This window comes from Stegodyphus dumicola, chromosome 8 (genome assembly GCF_044657685.1).
Source record: "Stegodyphus dumicola isolate Sdum_Otavi_A_Nest chromosome 8, ASM4465768v1".
Lineage (NCBI taxonomy): Eukaryota > Metazoa > Arthropoda > Arachnida > Araneae > Eresidae > Stegodyphus > Stegodyphus dumicola.
In genome coordinates this window covers 74113977-74129591 of record NC_140775.1, presented here as the reverse complement: position 1 = coordinate 74129591, position 15615 = coordinate 74113977, and positions in this window count along the sequence as shown.

Genomic DNA, 15615 nt, shown 5'->3' with positions numbered 1-15615 from the left:
AAAATGGCTTTCCGCATTCAGAGACAGCGAAGTGCAGACTTCAGTTTTCTCCCTTCCCAAGAATAGAGGGTCCCAAAATGGCTTTCCATTTCAAAGAGAGAGGGAGAGGCGTTCATTTCCATTCTCCAAGATAGGGTCCTCTGCTTTTTTCCCAAAATGGCTTCCCAATTCAGAGAAAGAGAGAGAGTGAAAAGGTGTGTAGAGCGGTCATGTTCATTCTCCAAGATAGGGTCGTCAGCTTTTTCTCAAAATGGCATCTCCCCATTCAAAAAGAGATCGTAACCAATTTTTTCCAGTTTTTTCCAAGATGGGGGGGAGAAGAAAACCTAGGATGGAATAACACGACACACAGAGAGAAAGAGGAAAAAAAACGCCATCTTGCCATTTTCTGACAGGGTACCGGTGTTCGAATACTTTTGTGACCGACTGTACCCAAATCCTTCCAGGGCGGCAGCTGGCATTTCTGGATTCCGAGCCGTTTCTGCAGGCAGCACAGGTACTTCTTGAAACTCGGCCATGGTTATTCTTGGTTAGGCGCCACTATCAGGTTCAATGTTTCTTCTAATCTTCTTCGGGAACATACAAGGACCTGACTAGGAACAGAGAGCTTACTAAAGCTATGTTCACTAATTGTAGTAAGTAGACAGGATACAGACGAAGGGTATGCAAACCCCTTTATTTTTCTTTATATACAATGACTTCCGTACTTCGGAATACAATGACCCTCCACTCGGGGTCTAACGCAAAAGATATCAAAATAAAAACTAAACTCTAATTTTAACTTTAGAACAATATACGTGGAAGATTGGGCTTATAATAACAGGAAGCGTATGTAGCACAGAGACTGTGAACACTACAATACGTTTAATTTATCAAGAGGATTAAAACCTCTGGCCTGGAAGGCAAATAGCAACTGCGTAACTTCTAAGGTAAGCGGCCTGCTTCGAACTCACTGCTTCCTCTCTTTCACTTGGCAAAAAGGCCACACTTAAATACTTGGCGTTCGCCAGACAAACTTTGCATAAAATCCTTCACGCTTATAATTCTGGCCGGAAGTAGAAAATAAGAAGTGATAGTAAAGATTTAAAATAAAATAAACGTTAGTAAAACTTATGATCCTTACAAGTTAATAAATGATATTAATTACAGCCCGGCCGGGTACTTAAATAGCATTCGCGCTACATTTCCGAATGAAGTTTTAGGCATAGATCTCCTTGGTCCCTTCCCCCAGAGCGAGTTAAATAAAAATCGTTTTCTTTTAGTAATAGTAGATCATTTTTCAAAATGGATAGAAATTGTTCCACTTAAACGCGCGTCAGCCAAAACAGTCGCAGATGCATTCTTACACAGATACATTTTAAAATACGGTGCACCGATAAAAGTTATTAGCGATAACGGAAAACAATTCATTAGTCAAATATTTGAAAACATATGCAATGGACTTGATATACGCCATATCAAAATGGTTCCGTATAGACCACAGGCTAACATAGCAGAAAGAGTTAATAAAAACATTGTAAAAATAATTCGCAGTTACGTTAGCACAAATCACAAGCGCTGGGATGGCTTAATAAATGAATTAGCTTATGCTTTAAGAACGGCACATCATGATACTACGGGAAAAACTCCAGCAGAATTATTTTTAGGCAGAAAGTTAATTACGCCTTTAGATAAATTATTCTTTGTGTAACAAAGAGAGCAGGAATTTAGACAACAAGACGTGCAAAAGTTGATTGATCAGGCGCTTAAAACCTCGGATACGGCAAGAAATAGACAGAAGTTATATTATGATAGAAAACGCCGTGAAGCAGATTTTAAAGTTGGGGATAAAGTATTGAAACGGAAATTTTCTTTATCAAGTGCCCCAGACAATTTTATGGCAAAGCTAGCTCCAAAGTTTGAAGGCCCCTATGTAATTCAAGAAATCAAAGGAGTAGTCTTATACCTTAAAAACGAGAGAGGGGAAATCTGTAAAGCAAATCCCGACCAGGTGAAAAAATACTATAATCCAAATGATTTTGAAATCCTTAAAAGTTTCTTGCAGGACTCAAGTCTAAACGAAATAGAAGGGCCAGAGACTGCAATAACTATTCCACCACCCAAGAAACGGAGAACTGAAGAGAGACCTAGCACTTCTACAACCCGGACGTCGGTATCAAAAAGAAAAAATGATTTTCAAACTCCAGCGTTTAAGAAAAACAAAAATACAGGTGAACCGGGTAAAGAAACCGTGGTAAAGAAGAAAACACCACCTACAAAAGATGGCAGGAGAAATTACACATCAAGGAGAACGCGCACACGGCCACAGAGTCAGGTGCCAGCAAGGCCGCCGTTCCGGAAACTGAAACGCCAACAGGAGGCACAGAAGTACGAGGAACAGAAGAAATTCAAGAAGGACTCCAGACCGGAGGACGTCAAGACCAGCCGTCCCAGGCAGAAACGCAAAGGCCAACAACCAGACGATTACTCCGTCAAGAGGCCAGCATGTAGAGGACGCAAAAGAAAGAGCAACGGGGACGACACTCGGAGATCAATAAGGAGAAGATTGACATCCATGAAACCTCTAACTTGGGATCAATTTTGCCAAAAACGGATGACGGAATTTCAAGCATCGAAAACTCAAAGATAAGTTAAAACCTTCTATAAATTTTTCTTTCTTTTTGTTCCGAAATGTTATGCATAAGTACGAAGTTCTATGTTTTGACGAAAGTCAATATGTCTCGGTTGAGACTTAGTTTTGTTTTACTTTATTTAGCTAAGGCAAAAGTATTATTTTCTTTAAGTGTAAAAGCTAAAAACAAGCATTTTCTGTTGGTCGAAAGACTAATTCTGTTATGTTAAAGCCAAAATTTGGCCGAAGATAAAAATAACTTCGTATTCTTGTATTAATAAGAATTTTACTTTCAGTGCCGCCAACTTGGCGAAGAATGAGTAAAGTAAAAATTTATTTTCTCTTATTCATTTTATGGTAAATTGTAAAAAGCATATGTATTAAACTTTTGTAAATGTATGTAAATACTTGCATGTTATGTAAAAGTAGAATTTAGTCTAGAAGCATAAAATTGTAGATGCTAAAAGTGAATGCTTAAAAGCAATGAAGTCAAAATTTAAGTATTAAACTGTAAAGTCATGCTTTAGAGCGAAAGCCTGCATGTTTAAAGATGAATGAGGGGGAAGTTAGAATGAATGTGTTTTGTAGGGTTCTCTACCTACATTTGAATTTTTAAGAATATTAAAGTAGCTCATTGAGTTGTAGAATGTCGAGTAAGGTGTGTCTATTTGGTTGTTGATTTCTAACAAATCATGGTGGTTAGGGGAAGTGTTGTAAGACTAAAACACGAGTATTCCCGTTTGACACCACACATGGTGGAGAGCCAGGGTAAAGTTAAATTAATGCTTGAAAAATTGAATGAATGTGAAGTGAGCAATAACTAAGAAAAACGAATCGTTTAAAAACAAAAATTTATTGTGTCAAGAAAGTGTAAATTATAATGTATGTAGAAAGATACTGATACTTATTCCTTCCAGATGCTGGAAGGAAAGACCAAGATTGATTGATGAAGTCCAGGAAAAGTTGCTGTAAGAAGAAAGCTTTGTAACGAGCAAAAGAATTTTAGTATATAATTGTTACATAAGATTTTTTCTGTGTAAACGAGGCTTTCGCCAGTTAGTTCAGAATTAGATAAACAGGTCGTTTGTAGGACCTGCTTCCAAGTTTTCCAAATTCTGGCAGCGGCAAATGTAGGGTTTATATTTATTTTAACTAACATTTATTTTAAGTTTAAACTATCTTTCCTGTCAATCCTTACTTTCCCCTGGAACTGCCAATGCCAGAATATGTAAATTTTAGTAGAACGCGCAAGGATTCAAATTATCAGCGGAAGTATTCTGATTTAAATAGAAGGAAACAAGTTCGGTGAGAGAGTTATTCTTACTTAGCGAGCGCGGAGGTAGAAATCGAGAATTGAAGAACCCCGCGTTGCGGCCTATGTGCTTGGCGGGAAGTAGTTGCAATTGTTCCAGTGAGCTTCAAGTCTGCTGAATTAGCTGCGGTATTTGTAAAACGCGGTGAGTTAGTTATTTTAGAGAGCCTCGTAGTTAGAATATTGTCTTTACTTTCTTTTCAGGTTGTTATTTTTATTTGACTGCCTAGTGGGCACAGTCTGTAAGCGTCAAGAGGACGCCATTGTAATTTATTACGTTGAATAAAAAGGGACTTAAACCCTTTATAAGACTCTGTGGTTTATACAAGCTTTCACAGTCACCTCTTGGTTGCGTGCTAGTTAGAGGCGCGCAACGTTATAGATCCTTTAAAAATGGTTTCAGAATCCACTCGACAGGATTTGTCAAAGTATTCCGAGCTTCACTTCAGAGGACTTGCTAAACATACCTGATTTTAGGGAAAAGAGTTCCACGAGTGGTTGGAGGAGATATCCAAAAAAATATAACGTGGTTGTGAGTCAAAATAAACGAACCCTTTTCACTTGAGCCATCACGAGATTTCAGCGACCACGAGAGGGTGGAGAAGATATCCAAGACACATCTCGTGGAGATGACTATCTCGTAAGAAAGAAAGCTAACCGTCCCACCACACCTACACAAACACATATGTTTTTTTAAAAGGATCATGCTTTTGGAAAATCATTTCAACATTGAATAGCAAAATCATGTTTTTAAGAGAGGGTCTCATCTAAAACGTAGAGTAAAACATATGAATCATGTTGGGTATAGGTAGCCCTAAAACTAGGCATTGAAATTTTTTAATAGATTCATGATCAACAGAAAATGATACAACGTCTTACTTGCAACCATTTAAAAGAATCCTTTGAACCCATACTTGAAAAAGAAATGAAGAAATATCCAGCTAGCTCTTCTAAAGTTCAGAAAGGTTAAGATATTCCCAAAGAATTCTTCTTTAGAACATCTTGGATTCTCAATTAATGTAGAGAGGGAGACGTGTTGCCTTTTCAACAGCCCACAGTGTTCTGAACAGAAACTCGAAATACTTTTATAGAAAAGAGAAGAGTTGAAAGTGAAAGTCGAAAAACGAAATGAGATCGGCTGCGAAAATACTTTCAGATCTCAAAATTGATTCTGAGCTCTGAGAAATTTTTCCTAGCCGATCCCATTCCGTTTTTCGACTTTCACTTTCAACTCTTCACTTTTCTATAAGAGCATTCCACGTTTCTGTTCAGAACAGTGCGCGCTGTTGATGAGGCAACATGTCTCTCTCTACCCAAATCTGGAACCCTAGTCACGAGAGAATATGAGACTAGAAAAATAGTTTAGCTTATTGATTTAAAAAAAGTCCCAGCTAGAACTCAGATTTATAATCAGAGCGGGGCTTTCCAGTATCCATTTCCAAGATTTTAGATTTGCCATGGGTGACATGTTCTCAAATTCATAAATTCTTCAATTATAGTCCCTTTCTTTGACAAATGGCTAAGAAATTCTTAAAGAATATCATGAGATTGGGTAAAGAGAGAGACGTGTTGCCTCTTCCACAGCCCACACGGATCTGAAGTGAAACGCGGAATGCTTTTATAGATACCTGGGGAATTGAAACAAAGTCAAAAGCCAATCGAAAGTAAAATCCCAACAGAATTCCACAAGAATGAGTCATAGTCTATTTTTAGAAAGAGTGAGACAACATTCCCAGACAAAAAGAGAAGGGAGTTAATTTTTATCATGTCTAGAAGACATGATAAAAATTAACAAAAAGTTTTTTTTTTTTTTCCCATCTCAGAATTTTTTTCTGAGCTCTGAGAATTTTTTCCCAGTCGGCTTGATTCACAAAACCAGATATATTCAAATTATTTCTATAGAGGCTTCTCATCTATTTAAACCACTCGCGTTTCAGCTTTAAATCAGTCTGTGCTGTGCACTGGAGCTGAATACACGCTTCTTCCGCCTGGAAAGAGGTTTTGTGAAGGTGTGTGGAGATATTGTTTTCAGCTGTCAGACATTTTTTTCCAACAGCCGACTCGATCGTTCAAATGACATCGTGGAAGTTGGAGAGAGGTCAAGTCGATTGGGAGGACGGTAAAGAATTTGAGGGCTATTTTCCTTAAGAAATGCCTTCGTGGAGGACTTTGGAAGGGAAACTGGCTCGTATTCACGTTACACATGGGGAAAAACCACGAAAAAAAAACACCCATGCAGCCAGCTTGAAAGTCAGTCGTTCACGTTTTACAAAATATGAAATGGATTTTATAAAAACATATTGGGATCGTATTCAAAATTGGATCATTCTGTTGTTTTATCAGAATATACCAGTATACGATTGAACATATCTATTGAATAACATGATTTTGCCTTCTTGAAAGTCATTCGTTAACGTTTCACAAAATATATATCAGTATACGATGGAATCATCATGATCCGTTATCCTGACTGATGGAGTCAGCTGTGTATCATGGGATCTTTTGCCTTGTTGAAAACGATTTCTTAAAATTCCACAAAATTTATTAGTATACAATGGAACTATCGTGATCCGTTAATTCTGACGGTTCTAGTCAGCTGTGGATCACGAGATCTTGCCTTCTTGAAAGTCATTTGTTAAAGAAGTTTCACAAAATATATCAGTATACAATGGAACTATTGTGATCCGTTAATTCTGACGGGTCTAGTCAGCTGTGGATCACGAGATCTTGCCTTCTTGAAAGTCATTTGTTAAAGAAGTTTCACAAAATATATCAGTATACAATGGAACTATCGTGATCCGTTAATTCTGACGGGTCTAGTCAGCTGTGGATCACGAGATCTTGCCTTCTTGAAAGTTATTTGTTAAAATTTCACAAATTATATCAGTATACGAGGGAACAGTCGTGATCCGATTATACTGACTGCTCTAGCCAGCTGTGGATCACGAAATCTTGCCTTATTGAAAAGGATTTGTTAAAGAAGTTTCACAAAATATATCAGTATACGATTAATAAAATCGTGATCCGTTAATCCTGACTAGTCTAGCCAGCTGTGGATCACGAGATCTTGCCTTCTTAAAGTTTCACAAAATATATCAGTATACGATGGAATCATTGTAATCCGTTGATCCTGACTGCTCTAACCAGCTATGGATCACGAGATCTTGCCCTGTTGAAAGGGATTTCTTAAAGTTTTACAAAATATACCAGTAAACGATTGATAAAATTGTGATCCGTTTTTCCTGACTAATGGAGTCAGCTGTGGATCACGAGATCTTGGCTTCTTGAAAGGAATTTGTTAAAGTTTCACAAAATATATCAGTATAGGATGGAACAATCGTGATCCGATTACACTGACGGGTCTAGCCAGCTGTGGATCACGAGATCTTGGCTTCTTGAAAGGACTTTGTTAAAGTTTCACAAAATATATCAGTATATGATGGGGCAATCGTGATCCGATTACACTGACGTCTCTAGCCAGCTGTGGATCACATGATCTTGCCTTGTTGAAAAGGATTTGTTAAAGTTTCACAAAATATATATATATTTGTATACGAAATAATAGCATGTTTTCTATAAAAACAGCTATTGAGTAAAACATTTCTAGCCTTGAAAAACAAAAACAGTAGCAGGGGGGAAAAATATTACCCTACCTCAAAGTATTGAAAGGAAATAAGAATACATTTCTATAAAATGGGTGACTCAATAAATATTTGTAGTCTATGAAATACAAAAGAGTAAGAAAAAAATGTTCACATACCTTCACAGAAGCTCTTCCCAGGAGAGTGAGAAGCATGTATCCACGTTGAGTGCACAGCACAGACTTATCTGAAGCCGAAACGCGAGTGGTTTAAATACATGAACGAGTTGCTTCCAGAAACCGACTGGGAAAAATTCTCAGGGCTCTGTAAAAATTTTCACACATTAAAAAAAAAAAAAAAAAAAAAAAAAAAAAAAAACACCTTCATTTTTTCTTTCTTAATTTGATGTCTTCACTTTTTTAATTTCTACAAGGTCAAAAGAATGAAGACATCAAATTAAGAAAAAAAAGGAAGGATTTTTTTTTTTTTCAAAATCTTTTTTTCAGCTTTGAAAATTTTCTTTCCAGTCGTTAACATTTCGTTTTTGGACTTTCAGTTTCAATTCTTGGACCCATGATGTTCTTTTCTTGATGTTCTTGTAGTATATTTCTATACAAATTGACTCCTTTTCCCCAAAAAAGATATCTTTTTTTTATTTTTTTAACCTTCCAATTTGTATAGCTATATACTGAAAACAGGCATTAAAGTCAGTTTGTAGTATATTCCTATACAAATTCACTTAATTTCCCGGCAAAAAGATGTCTTTTTGATTTTTGTACCTTCCAATTTGTAAAGCTATATGCTGAAAACAGGCTTTAAAGTCCGTTTGTAGTATATTCCTATGCAAATTCACTGCCTCCCCCCCGAAAAAAAGATGTCTTTTTTTATTTTTTTTACCTTCCAATTTGTATAGCTATATAAGGAGCTATACAAAGATACGAGGGAGAAAGATGGATTTCATCCTGTGGGTCTTTGAGAAACAACACACAGAAATAGAATTCAATACCCACGAGCCTCCTTCACGGAACTCTGTAAAGGAAGCTGGGTGCACTGGATGCTGGAAAGCCACTCCTTTCGTGATTTGTGAGTCGGTAAATAGGGATTAAATGCGATATCCCACCCGACAACACCATAGACGAGCGGTCCAATAGTTCCATGACAAAATATCGCTTTAATCTTTTCAGCAACATTATTGAGGATACTTTTCTTGTAAAAAAGAAAAAAGGTATTGTTTTCTTTGATCTAGGGAAACAATCATACCTTGGATGTTTAGAAGAAGATCCGTTTAAGTAAAAAAGGTTAGCCTCATCGCACAACATCATCATGGGTTCTCAATCTTATCCCAACAGCCCTGTGATCATTGTTTTATTCAAAAGTTAGGCCAAAGTATTCCTTTTAAAACATTTTCTGTTCTTCCTGGGTGGGGGCAGTGGCGTAGCGGCAGGGGGGCAAAGGGGTGCATGATGCCCCGGGCGCCGCTCGTAGAGGGGCACCAAATGGTGTCCAAACAAGATTTTCCGGAAAATTTCAGTTTTTATTTTGTTCGATTTCTGGAAAATATATTTAAAACTAATAACTATTGTAATATAATTAATTATTTATTTTCTTGATTTGTCTGATAAAATATGTAATAAAATGTTTGCAGTACATCAACCAATACGTTCTTTCTGACCATTTTATTTCTCCAAAGTAGAGACATATTTTTATTTTTTTACACGAAATGCACGCATATCTCTCGCTTTTTATTTTAAAACGATAATACGACCTTCTCCCGAATTTCTCAAACATATTTAGTTTCCAAAATCCGATTCCATAATCTGGAAATGACATTTTGGGAAAATCCTAACGCTTCCGCTACAATGGATTGCATTTGACTCTCCTGTAAATGACTGATGGCCTTCTAGTCTACTGTTTCTACTAAGTCATCTTGCTGAGACATCGGACTGACTGCTGCAAACAGTCAACTCTTGTCAATTGTTTTTAATCTCCTACTACAAAAGGAATGCTGCAGGTCGCTTTTCACTCCTTATCTTAAACTCATAGTTTTCGACGTCACAGACTAAATTTGCATATTCCCAACTTTTTAAACGTTATAATTTCCCTTTATAATCTCTTCTATTGCCTTTTGTTCAAAAAAGTTATCGATTATATGGTTTTCATACCGAAACCACAATATCCCCTAATTATTTTGAGCAGTGAATGTTACTTCATGACGTTGCTCCGCAGTAGAAAAGAAACGGAACCTAAAATTCCACTACAGATCTATAGAGAAAATGTTTTTCCAAACCTAAGAGTCGCACTTTAAATACTACTTACTATTTCGTTATTAAATGCTAGATATGAACGTTCGTTCAGCAAATTAAAATAAATTTTCACATATTTACAATCAACGATGGGCCAAGATCCCCTAAGTCATCTAGCATTTTTAAGTGTGGAAAGAGAAAAATTTGAAAGGATCGACTTTGATGAAGTAAATGATAAATTTGCTTCATCCAAGGTAAGAAAAATGTATACATAGTAATTAATTGTATTCATGTATTATGTTATTATTAATAAATATAAGTGCCCGACCATGTCGAGGTGCACGTGATTGAAAACCTGGAGGGAACATAAAGTCGAAATCTTGAATCCTGAACATCACAATAAAGTGATTTTCCAGGTGACAGCTGCATAGGCTGCAAGTTGAGATTGGTGGAAGATTTGCTTTTCAAGAGGGTTTGTAGTTCTGAATCCCGGTGTTGTTCATCCGCAAGGGCAGCAAAGTTTATTGGCGAAGGAACGGCTAGTTGTTCAATACGAGACAAGGTGTCTGCAACAATATTCTGCGAACCCTCAATATAACGGATATCTTTTGATATATATTGCTCGTAGCATATGTCGAAAATATTTCACAGCTTCATAAATTCCTAATAATTCGCGATCGTTAGTGCTGTATCTGGTTTGTGCTGGTGAGAGTTTTTTAGAAAATATGAAAGTAGTCTCCATAATTCTTGATATTTCTGTTGTAAAACTGCTCCTATACCTGTTGTTGATGCATCATCGTGTAGAGGCATTGCGTTATTTTTTTGGAAGCAGAAGATATGAAAAACATGCAACAGCCTTCGCCGGGAATCGAACCGCGGACCTCTGGAGTACCGGCCCAGCGTGCAGAACCACTACACCACAAAGGCACGCTAGGAAAGCGGGAGAAATACCTTATAAACGTAGAGTGATAATTGTTTAGATGCGGAAGGATACTGCAAATTTGGTGCTGAAATTAAATCATTTTTTGCATTTTTGGAACGCTTCGCGAGATTCTGTGATCCAGGTTATAACACGTTTATCGTTTTTCTTGCTTCCAACCGAAAAAGAATTTAGAGGTGCTTGTATTGTATGGTCGCTGCATGAGGTAAGAAACGTCGATAAAAATTGAGCATGGCAAGATTCTTAAGTCCTTCACTGAAGATGGTTCGGGTATATCGTGGATAGCGGTGACTCTATCTGGAAGGGGTCGAACGCCATCAGCGGAAATTTCATGACCAAGAAAGGATACTCTTGGTTGGCTAAAAACGCATTTGGAAGGATTAAGACTGACATCGTACCTTTGAAAACGTTCAAAAACTGTTCTCAAATGTGATAGGTGTTCTTGCTCTGAAGAGGAGGTGATTAAGACGTCATCAAAATAAGGTACACAAAAGTCGAGGCAGATTAACACCTGATTCATGAAGCGTTAAAACGTTTGAGCAGCATTGCAGCAGTTTTTGGAATATCAGTTGGGTGATACGCCCGCTCAAGATCAAGGGTTGTAAAAATAGCTTTTCCGTCTGAAACTTGCATACAGTCTTGAATGTGCGGGACTGGGTAACGATCAGGAATTGTAGCTGCATTTAACCGACGATATTGGCCACACGGGCGCCAGTTACCATTTCGTTTCCGAACTAGATGGAGCGGACTGGCCCATTAACTTTCTGAACGACGGCAAATTCCCTGTTCCATCATGTATTGAAATTCCTCTTTGGCGGCTTTAAGCTTGTCCGGAGGTAAGCGTCTTGGCTTAGCTGCAATTGGAGGTCCGGTCGTTTCAATATAATGTAGTACATCGTGTTTGGATTCGGAACTACCCATAACTGGGCGCGTGTTTGTAGAGAATTCTCTGAGAAGTTGACGCCATGGGGAGTTACCCGAAATCAGTTTAATGCTCAAATCTTGACTATTGTGAATTACTCCCGGATAAGTTAAGTTGGTTGTGGAATATATCAAACGGCGATTCTTAAGATCGACAAGCAAAGACAATTTTTGAAAAACGTCAGCGCCACTAATAGGACTTGAAACAGTAGGACTTGAAATGAATGGCCATTGGATGTTGCGGCGCAATCCTAAATCAACAGATATCAGGCGTTCACCAAAAATTTGAATAGGCGTTCCATTTTCTACATAAAGTTATAGCTTGGTAAGGCCCTTTTGTTCGTGAAAATGTGGTGGAACGACAGAAACATCAGTCCCGGTGTCTACAAGAAACCTTAACCCCGAATTCTTTTCGATGACGAAAAGGCGTGCAAAATTCCGGCCGCTGTCGTTCACAACTTCGAGCAACGGCCCTTCTCGTTTCCCTGGTCGTTATAACGACACAGTGGGTGGCATTTGTTTGCCTTGTTTCCAAATTTGTGGTGGTAAAAACAAATAGCCGTGTTACGAATACCCGGCTTTCATAACGTTTCCTCAGTGGGCTACGACGTGTATTTCGACCACGGGATGTGGAGCGGTTGCGCTGAAAAGGTTCAGCTTGGATGGCTACTAACTGAGCAACCTGTTTGGACAAATCATCAATTTGAGCCTGTAACACCACAGTACCTGGACCAGGAGCCTGCACTGCGTGTATTTGCGCTGGAATGGCCAACTTGTGAATTTTATCTGCGATTTCGGGAAGATTTTTAAGTGGCTCCCTACTGGCCGCTAAAATGGTTTGCATGTTAGATGGGAGTCTATGTATCCATAATGTTTTAAGAATGTTATCCGTTAGCTTACCGGTGGCTAAGTCTGACATTTTAGACAGCAATTGAGAAGGCCTCCTATCACCCAATCGTAAATCGTGCAACAACTGCTTGATTCTGTCTATGATTCTTCACAAACAGAAATTAATATTTTTTAAAGATTTGTATTTGTCCGTCGCCGGTGAATTCAAAATTATTTCACGAGCTGATTGCAGTACCTCTGATTCTAACACGGAGATCGCTGTATAAAATTGAGTTTCGTCGGCAGTAATGTGACTTAACTGCGCATCCAATTGAATGAACCATAACGATGGGTCTCGGCGACAAAAAGGTGATGGCTTAACTGCCACTCGCGCCAATTGTGAAGCAGCATCGTTGTCAACCACTTTATATCAATCAAATACGCACAATAATAATATGTATAGAAAAATAATCAATATGTTTATAGTGACACAGTTTCTTGGTACTTGAAATCAGAGAAATTGGCGGCTCAAATGCTGTACACGATACATATATCCACTGAAATTATGACAGAAATATGTTGACTCACCGGAATGCTGCACAACTCTTTAAATGACAGGTGAAATGTCTTACTTGCATCTCATCACACTGGATAACTTACTGCTGCTAAGAATTTTTACATATGAACTCCATATTCGTGCAACATTGAAGGTTGCTATTCGTAATAAGTACAGTCGGTCACAAAAGTATTCGAACACCGGCACCCATTCAGAAAATTTACTTTTCCGTTGAGAAACAAAATTGTCTCCAGAGTCCATCTTGGTTCGATAGAAAAAAAAAAACAAAAGGATGGCTCATGTCCAAAATTGGCTAGGTGCATGAAACAAAATACAACATGACCTATCTGGGTGAGATGGGAAACAAAATGGCTGCTCACGTGATCCATTATTGCGCTCATAGAAAACGCAAAGTGTCGCTGCGGCTCGTCTCGGTTCGCGAAGAGGGAAAACCCAAAACGGTCTGCAGTGTCTATCTTTGTTGGATGAGAAAACAAAAGGATGGCTCATGTCCAATTTATTTAGGTGTGGGAAAAAATATAACGTGACCTATCTGGATGAGATGTCTCCAGCGATCCAGTATAGACTTTTTCCCCATCTGCAATAGGTGACATCTATAAATAATTTCATTGAAATATCCTCGAAATATAAGAAACAGCTAGTTCGTGAAATTGTAAGGTATTCCCAAAGAATTAGACTTCTTGAAGAAGGAAAAACACCCTAGCTGCAGATGAGGTAGAGAGAGAAAAAGCATGTTGCATCATGGAGAGCCCGCACGGTTCTGAACAGAAAACGTGGAATGCTTTTATAGAAAAGAGTTGAAAGTGAAAGTAAAAGCCGATTGGAAATTTTTCACTTGGTTGCCGACTGGGAAAAAATTTTCAGAGCTCAGAAAAAAATTCTGAGATGTAAAAAAAAAAAAAAAAACTTTTTGTTAATTTTTATCATGTCTTCTAGACATGATAAAAATTAACCCTACCCCCTTTTGTGTGGGAATGTTGTCTCACTGTTTCTAAAAATAGACCATGACTCATTCTAGGAATTATATGTTTTAGAAAGGATGAGTCATGGTCTTTGGGTTTCTCCATTCCAAAGTAAACAAAGTGAAGACATCAAATTAATAGAAAAAAGGAAGAGTTTTTTTTTTTTTTTTTTTTTTTTTTTCAGCTCTGGAAATATTTTTCCCATTCAACAGCCAAGAAATATTTCCAGCCAATACAATTTCATTTTTACTTTCACTTTCAATTCATTTCTTATATCTATAAAAACATTTCATGTTTCTGTTCAGATCAGTGTGGGTTGTTCAAGATGCAACATCTCTACTCCATCCCAGAACCACGAAGGAAAGATGTTCTTTCATGAGAAATTCTTTTGGCTTTCGAAAACAATGATGACATGATGATTGTAATACATTTCTGTTCTCATGTCCCATGATTGAACTCAGAATTATTTCCAGAACTCTGAGAATTTTTCCTAGTCAGCTCGATGAACCAAATTTCGTATATTTATTTTTTAAGCCACTCGACTTTCCACTTCCCATCCGTGTGTGCTGTGCATTCAACCTGGAGACACATTCCTTGAGCTGTAAGAAAATGTTTCCCAGCCTACTCAATCGCTGAAATGGATTAAAAATAAATTCTTTCATACATTTTTAAAGCTCAAGCGTGTTAGCTATCATGGAAAGAACCTTTTTTCCCTTAGCTCTAAGAAAATGTTTCCCAGCCCACTCAATCGCTGAAATGGATTAAAAATAAATTCTTTCCTACATTTTTAAAGCTCAAGCATGTTAGCTCTCATGAAAAGGGCCTTTTTTTCCCCAGCCCACTCAATAGCTGAAATGGATTAAAAATAAATTCTTTCATACATTTTTAAACCTCAAGAGTGTTAGGTGTCATGGAAAGAGCCTTTTTCCCCCCTGAGCTCTAAGAAAATGTTTCCCAGCAGACTCAATCGCTAAAATGGATTAAAAACAAATTCTTTCATACATTTTTAAAGCTCAAGCGTGTTAGTTGTCATGGAAAGGGCCCTTTTTTTCCCCACCCCACTCAATCGCTGAAATGGATTAAAAATAACTTCTTTCATACATTTTTAGAGCTCAAGCGTGTTAGCTGTCATAGAAACTGAAATTTATGTCATGGTTTGCGTCTCACACGTCGTCAACGGTATGGTTTGAGGTGTCTTTCAATAACATGACATCTCCTTTCAAGTAGGATTGAAGAATTTTTCTTAAACTATGTTGAAATATTGTTGCATCCAAACCACGGATGGGAAATTCTGATTCATGGATGGATCATCCAATTTCGCTAGAACCTGATAAACGGTTGCTGATGAAATCCAAACGAGGGGTCCTAGCTTTTCAAAAGGGAAATATTTTCCCCTAAACAGAAGAATGATTTCTATTCTGTGAGACATTAAAAAGTGGAAAGAAACTTATGTTCACAGAAGCTCTTTCTAGAAGAATGTTCCTGGGTCCAGATCAGATAGAGAAAGAGAAAAAGCATGCTGCACCTTGGATAGCCCGCACGGTTCTGAATAGAAAACGTGGAATACTTTTATAGAAAAGCGATGAAAGTGAAAGTAAAAGCCAAATCGTCTTGGCTGGAAAATTTTCACTTGGTTGCCG